Consider the following 8,551-nt stretch of genomic DNA (forward strand, 5'->3'; position numbering starts at 1 on the left):
TTGCCCTTTATGGTTGTGAGGTCTGGGTCTGCTTCACAACCAAGGGAATTACAAAATGGGGGACAAACACCAGATGAGACTGCATGCAGAATTCTGCAAAATATTCCTCAGTGTACAACGTAGAACACCAAATAATGCATGCAGAGGGCAGAATTTAGGCCGATAAACCGGCTAATGATCAAAATCCAGAAAGAGCCGTTAAATTCTACAACGACCTAAAAGGAAGCGATCCCAAACCTTCCATACAAAAAAGCCATCACCTACAGAGAGATAAAGCCTGGAGGGAAGGAGTCCCCTAAGAAAGGCTGTCCCTGGGCTCTGTTCACAAAACAAAACCCACAGAGCCCCAGGAGAGAGAAGGAGGTAGAGAGGAGAGTGTGTGTTGGTGTTGGTGTGTTTTGGTGAACTGTGCTCCCAAGGAGTTGTTATTAAAAACTCACCAAGCCTCACTCTTGAGCATACGTTTTGATTGCACCAAGTACAGCGTTTAAATTGGAAAAAACAATTTTCTAAACGCTACTTGAGTTCCAGTAATAAACAGGTCTTGTAATGCGCCCAATCATTGTCCAACGATTTCTCACACTTGGTTTGTCCTCATAAGGGACCAAGTTACTCCAACAACCACTCTCGGTCAAAACAGACAAAATCCACTAGAGGGACGTGGTGAACCTCAAACCTCACTCAACCATTCCACCCCACAGATTGATCACCTCGGCCTCTCACAGGAGGTAGTGTCATAGACAATTATATGTTGGCATGTGTCCCTGAATTGATTATGCAGTGTTGGTTTGTTACTTTGGTAGTGTGTATTGTTGTAAAGTGGCTCCTTATAGTGGACTTTTTCCTCAAGTGCGTGGACGAGGGTGTGCGCCAAGCAGACAGTGTTCAGGCTGCTACAGCTTGATAGGAGCCTCCCCCTTCGGGGAAGATCTGTTGGAGGAGAGGAGCGGCCCAGGCCCCTCTAACCACCAGCATGGCAGTGACCCAAGACCTGCTTCACACATCCAGCTACCTGGACAGGAGAGGTCCTTGAAGGCTTCAGCGGAAGCCACAGTAGTTCTCTATGACTAACTTATACTACTACTACTGAAGCGTGAGCGTGCGGTCCTACTACTAACTAGTCCTACTTCTACTACGACTAGTCCTACTACTACTACAACTAGTCCTACTAACTACTACTACTACTAGTCTACTACTACTACACTAGTCCTTTAGGCGTACTACTAGACAATAGTTTCAACTACTACTAAGAAACATCCTACGTACTGAGCGTGGACTACTACTAGTCCTGACTTACTACTAGTCCTACTTACTACAACTACAACTAGTCCTGACTACTACTACAAATAGTTCCTACGTACTTACTACTACTACTAGTCGCGGTGTTCTTACTACTACTTACTGACACTACTAACTACTAGTAGTCTGACTACTTAGCGGTGGTCGCGACACACGTACGAGGCACCTAGTCCTTCTACGTACTACTACTTAACTACTACCTACTAGTAGTCCTATATACGTAGTTCCTATACTTAACTTACTACTAGTCCTACACTATACTACTTACTAGTCCTTCTACTACTACCTACTACTTACTTACTATGTAGCCCTACTACTACTAGTTCCTACTACTACTACTACTTACTAGTCCTTCTACTACTTACTACTACTATTACTATTAGTAGTCCTACTATTACTAGTCCTACTACTACTAACTCTAAGTCCTACTACTACTACTACTAGTCGTAACTTACTTACTAGTCCTACTATAACTACTACTACTACCACTACTTTTAGTCCTACTTACCACTACTATTGCCTATTACTTACTACTATTAGTCCTACTTACTACTATTACTATTAGTTCTACTTACTACTACTTTGTACACTCTAACTAAACTAAATTATTAAGTCTACTACTACTACACTACATTAGTTACTACTTACTACTACTATAGTTCTACTACTATACTATTAGTTTCTACACTATACTATTAGTACTACTATACTACTTACTACTTAATTATTAGTCCTACTAACTACTTACCACTACTTTATACTACTACTAACTACTCGTCCACTACTACTACTACTAAGTCCTAACTTCTACTGACTATTACTATTACTATTACTACTATTACCTACTACTACTTTACTATTAGTCCTACTACTACTACTATTAGTTCTACTACTATTAGTACTTCTATACTACTACTACTAATTATTAGTCCTACTACTACTACTACTACTACTACTATTAGTACTACTACTACTACTACTAATATTAGTCCTACTACTACTACCACTACTATTAGTACTACTACTACTACTATTAGTTCTACTACTACTACTATTAGTTCTACTACTACTACTATTAGTACTACTACTACTACTACTACTAATATTAGTCCTACTACTACTACCACTACTACTACTACTACTACTACTCGTCCTACTACTACTACTACTAGTCCTACTTCTACTACTACTACTATTACTACTACTACTATTAGTCCTACTACTACTACTATTAGTCCTACTACTACTACTATTAGTTCTACTACTATTAGTACTACTACTACTACTACTACTAATATTAGTCCTACTACTACTACCACTACTACTACTCGTCCTACTACTACTACTACTAGTCCTACTACTACTACTACTACTACTACTACTAGTAGTTCTACTACTACCACTACTACTAGTCCTACTACTACTACACCTACTACCACTACTACAACAACAACTACTACTACTACTACAACTACTACTACTACTACAACTACTACTACTACTACTACTAGTCCTTCTACTACTACTACTACTAGTCCTACTACTACTACTACTACTAGTCCTACTACTACTACTACTACTATTACTACTACTACTACTAGTCCTACTACTACTACTATTAGTTCTACTACTACTACTACTATTAGTCCTACTACTACTACTATTAGTCCTACTACTACTACTACTATTAGTACTACTACTACTACTAATATTAGTCCTACTACTACTACTACTAATATTAGTCCTACTACTACTACCACTACTATTAGTACTACTACTACTACTATTAGTCCTACTACTACACATATTAGTCCTACTACTACTACTATTAGTCCTACTACTACACATATTAGTCCTACTACTACTACTATTAGTCCTATTACTACTACTATTAGTACTACTACTACTACTAATACTACTACTACTAATAATAATATTAGTCCTACTACTACTACTACTACTATTAGTACTACTACTACTACTACTACTACTACTACTAATAATAATAATATTAGTCCTACTACTATTACTACTACTACTACTACTACTACTACTACTACTAGGGGGAGGGGAGATGAGAGGAGAACGTGGAGGAGATGAGATGAGAGGGAGGGAGGAGATTATAAGTGATGAAGTAAATGAAACCAATCTAAAGAGAAGGAGAGAAGAGAGAGTTGAGAGAGAGAGGGAGAGAGAGAGATATCAGAGAGAGAGAGAGAGAGAGAGCGAGAGAGATCAGCGAGTGAGAAAGAGATCAGAGAGAAAGAGAGAGAGAAGAGAAAGAGAGAGAGAGATCAGCGAGTGAGAAAGAGATCGAGAGAGAAAGAGAAAGAGAGAGGAAAGGAGATGAGAGAGAGTATTTCACTTTGGTTATTATACTATTTCACTTGCTTTGGACTGATACATGCGTTTCCCATGCGATAAGAGAGAGAGGGAAAGGAGAGAGACAGATCAGAGAGAGACAGACAGGTTCAGTAAAGAGAGAGAGAGGGGAAAGGAGAGAGACAGATCAGAGAGAGACAGACAGGTTCAGTAAAGAGAGAGAGGGGAAAGGAGAGAGACAGACAGGTTCAGTAAAGAGAGAGAGGAAAGGAGAGAGACAGATCAGAGAGAGACAGACAGGTTCAGTAAAAGAGAGAGGGGAAAGGAGAGAACAGATCAGAGAGAGACAGACAGGTTCAGTAAAGAGAGAGAGGGAAAGGAGAGAGACAGATCAGAGGACAGACAGGTTCAGTAAAGAGAGAGAGGCGGAAAGGAAGGAAGATACAGATCAGAGAGAGACAGACAGGTTCGGTCAAGCTGCTCTTGATTTTCAGACAACCACTGCCCATGACTGCAGTCAGTTGGCCATTTGTCCCTGAGTGCCAGAGAGCCCTGGGGCAGCATCAATACAGAGAGAGGCCTCACTGACACGCACACAAACCACCAGCTCCATTACATAACGTGCCCTGCTGTGACAGAGGCTACGCTAGGCGTCTGGCTGCAACATGTTGAAAGGCTGGACATACATACACACGCCAACCAAAGCCTAACAAGACTACCGGCCATACATTTCTGCCCAGTCAGATAAATCTGTAGACTATGGATTCACAGGGATGTGGAGAGAATGGAGATTCTCTTTGATCAAAATCGGCTGCTTTATGTTATAACCGAAAGTTATTGAATGTGTTCAGCAAGCTTTAACTGCGATAGTTCAGTCAATCAGCCTTAGCCTGTGAATGTCCTTTTCACGTCCTACCATGCCTGGAACAAACAATTTAAATGGAAGAGGGTGGGGTGATGGGAAGGAAAAGAGAGACAGAGAGAAGTAGTAGAAATAGGACTAGTAGTAGTAGTAGTAGTAGTAGTAGTAGTAGGACTATATTAGTAGTAGTAGTAGTAGTAGTAGCTATTAGTGTAGTAGTTGAGTAGTAGTACTAAATAGTAGTAGTAGATAGGATATAATTAGTAGTTACTAGTAGTAGTAGTAGTAGTAGTAGTAGTAGTAGTAGGACGATATAGTAGTCAGTATAGGAGTAATATAGTAGTAGTAGTAGGACTAATATTAGTAGTAGTAGTTTAGGATAATTATTAGTAGTAGTAAGTAGTAGTGTATATTGAGTTAGTTAGTAGTATAGTTAGTAGTAGGACTAATATTTATAGTTATTAGTAGTAGTAGTTATTAGTAGTAGTAGTAGTAAATAGTAGTATAATAGTTAGTAGGACTAATTATTATTTATTAGTAGATAGTAGTATCATTAGTAGTAGTAGTAATAGTACTTAATAGTAGTAGTAGTATAGGACTAATAGTAGTAGTAGTAGTAGGTACTAATATGTGTTGTCTGTATAGTTGCTAGTGGACTTAAGTAGTAGTAGTAGTTAGTAGGAGTAATTATGTTTTCTAGTTAGTAGTCGTAGTACTAATAGTTAGTAATAGTTAGTTTTATGTACTAATAGTAGTGGTTTAGTAGTAGTTAGGTACTAAATTCAGTAGTTAGTTAGTAGTGGGACTAATATTTAGTAGTAGTAGTAAGTACGTTAATAGTAGTAGTTAGTAGTATGTAGGACTAATATTAGTTAGTAGTAGGTTCTACTTAATATAGTAGTAGTAGTAGAACTAGGATAGTAGTAGTAGCTAGGACTAGTTACTACTTTAGTAGTAGTAGTAATAGTAGTAGTAGTAGGACTAGTAGGTAGTTAGTAGTCAGTTAGTAGTAGTAGGACTTTAGTTAGATTAGTAGTAGTAGAGGACTAGTATAGTAGTTATAGTTAGTTAGTGACCTGTTGTTAGTGTCTAGTAGGATCTAGTAGTAGTAGTAAGTTGATTGTTTGTTTGTTTACTTAGTGTTTTGTCGGTAGTTAGCGTTTTGTATTAGTTCAAGAATAGGACCGTACTTGGCCTTACCAATCATCCAAGTTGAGGTGGCAGCTACGAGTATACACTAACAAGTAAATGAGTATGTAGGTGTAACGTAGTAGTAGTAGTAGCGAGACTTAAGTGAAGTTAAGATTAGAAAGTAGTAGACTGACGATCGTAAGTCTTAAAACTACTAATAAAATATGTTTTGAAAAAAAAAAACGTTTTGATATGTGTATTGTAAGAAGTGGGAACTTAATAATTAATATATGAAAAGAAAAGTAATTTGTCCCAAGTAAGATAAATTTACAAGTAGTCAGTCACTACATAGTTAGTAAGAAACGACCTAATTGAGTAGTTTAAGTAGTAGACTAATAATGTAATCTGAGATGTAGATTGCTGTTCGATATGCGGAGACATCTAATTTGAGGGCTGTTGCAGCTAGTTTAAAGTCGTCCAGAAATAGATTATAATTGAGTAGGATTAGTTTATGAAGCTAGGACTATGTAGCTCATGTATTATATGCGGTTAATAGTTCAAATCAAACGCTTCCTTACGAGTAGCCTCAAGTCTCTATTGCTAGTATGCGCTCACGTGTGAAGAATGGTAGTAGGAGATATTCTACGACGATAGCAGCTATGAGGATATTAGTAGTAAGCAAGAGGTCAGACGAGTTTAGAGCTTGTATAGTGATGACTAACCTTATATTAGTAGTTTTACGTCCAAATAGAATCACGTAATAGAGAGAACCACAGCACTTCCCTGGCGTGCTCTAGTGCTGCGTGCTAGCAGATCTATTTTCTAAAGTAGTGAGTAGATGTGGGATAACTAATGTGAGGACAGTTAGAGTGAGCGCAGGTGAGCTCAGCTTAATGCTTAGCTGACCCTAATATTGTTAGTTAGTAGTAGTTAGTACTAATAGTAGTATAGTAGAAATAAAAACTTTTCATATCAAGTCTATAGTAGCGTGAGTTATTAGTATTATTAAGTGTTTTATGGACTAAATTGAAGTAGTTTTAGTTAGGACTGTATATAGTTAGTTGTAGCCAGGGAACTCTAAAGTGTTGGTCTACATAGTAAGATGTCTCTGGAGTAGCCCAAGTTATAGATCTTACGATAAAGGGAACTAGTAGTAGTAGCTAGTAGTAGTAGAATTGTACGATAGTAGGGCAGCGTGAGCCATAGTGGAGTAGTATCAGTGAGGAACTAAATAAAATGAGTATTGTGGGAACTACTAGTAATGTAAGTAGTATGTAATAAGTATAAATTAGTTAGAAGACTTTATTTTAAATGTGAAGTAGTAGTAGTCCTAGTTAGGACTACTGTGAGTAGTAGGCACTGTAGTAGTCAGTAAGTAGTTGTCAAAGTAGTTTAGTGAGGAGATGGTGACCTAAGTAATGTGAACATAGTATGTGTTAGGACCACAGATATGGTCAGATCTTCGTTTAAGTAGAATCCCAGTAGGACTCGATGTTTAAGGCAGTTGCTAATTGGTATTCCTACTCCAGTGCCTCATAATTGTGGTAGTCTTCACAAACAAGTAAGACTGGAGCTTAGCCAGTGAGCAAGCTGAGAATTACTGAATAAGTAGTCTAGTAGTAGTAGTACTTATTGTAGAGCGTGACTTATCTATAGTTCATTAGTTTATGGAAAAGTAAGCGTAGAAGGGATATCTCAAGTAGCCATAATAAAAGTTAGTCGATAAAGTGCACACCACTAGTAAAGGGATGATTGTTTTAGTAGTTATGGAACTAGTGTGCTGATATAAGGGCAATAGGAAGAGAACTAGTTTGTAGTTGTACGTTTTAGTTCTAGCGAAACTCTGAGCAAATACTGTCTAAGGGAGTTGTAGCTAGAATGCGTGAATCTAGTAGTGAGGGCATCTTAGTTATTCAGTTAAGGTCATCAGGGCTAGACTAGTTGGCAGTCAGTCCATTAGCTCCACTAAGCTGTCTGCTTGAGGAGTAGTAGTATAGAGTCACTTAGTCAGTAGTAGTAGATAGATGCAGTAGGACAGAGGTCTAGATTATAAGTAGTTCACATAATGAGAGACAAAACAAGTGAGGGAAAGATAAGTGTCTAGATTCAGCGGTAATAGACTGAAGTAGTAGTGAGAGATCTCTTAAGAGGTCTGAGTAGCCCAGTAGTCAAGATCATCAGATTATGAGCTTCAAAGCTAGTAGAACTGCCTTTCTTTAGCAGTGCCTTCGTTGCCTTGTGTGAGCTTCAGACCTCTCTTCGCGAGGTCGCCTGTGCGTAGCGTGTAGAGCACTACTAGTTGGGGGTCAAGCTGTCCATGCCTGTGATCTGACGCCAGGGGGGGTGGCCTGGGCCCGCTCCTCTCCCTCCAACGACTCTCCCAGACAGGGGGCGAGCTCTATCGAGCGTGTTAGCACAGTCCCCCCTGAACACTAGCGCATCCTACTAATAAGCTGGCGCGCAGCACACCTCAGTTGAGGAATACCAACTCGGAACTACATTGAAGAGATATACCAAGTCACCAGTATAATACTCGACATCTTGTTTACCATTACCAACCCCACATATCAACATAACCAAAAGGGTATAGACAGTAACAAAACACTCAACAACTGATAATATATTGCCCGAGTGTCAGGACACGAATGCCAACATAGTATTTTTCTATGGGATCACTAGTCTTGTTTACCAACCCTCCTTCATTGAGAGATTGAGGGCCCAGAGGTTGATCCATAAAGAAAAGTCTAAGATAAAAACCTTCAATGGCCAATACTCCTTGTGCCGCTCGCCGTTCGCTAACACCTCATTGGAGACCACTGCGCCTGTGGCTGTAGGTGATGGTGCCGGTTTTGTATCTTTATGCGGTAAATTGGGGATGCGTTGTTGATAAAAACAGCGTTCCCCAGACGATCGCCCTGACTCTCTGTTGGTCCCTCT

The 8,551-nt window shown here is 39.0% G+C and overlaps 1 protein-coding gene across 1 annotated transcript in view; it reads left to right on the top strand.

Moving 5' to 3' along the window:
• Nucleotides 1-8,551, top strand: part of depdc7a (DEP domain containing 7, paralog a) — a 27,139-nt gene that overhangs the window by 16,295 nt on the left and 2,293 nt on the right. The gene's annotated exons all lie outside the window — the stretch shown is intronic.

This window comes from Salvelinus sp. IW2-2015, unplaced genomic scaffold (assembly GCF_002910315.2).
Source record: "Salvelinus sp. IW2-2015 unplaced genomic scaffold, ASM291031v2 Un_scaffold4454, whole genome shotgun sequence".
Lineage (NCBI taxonomy): Eukaryota > Metazoa > Chordata > Actinopteri > Salmoniformes > Salmonidae > Salvelinus > Salvelinus sp. IW2-2015.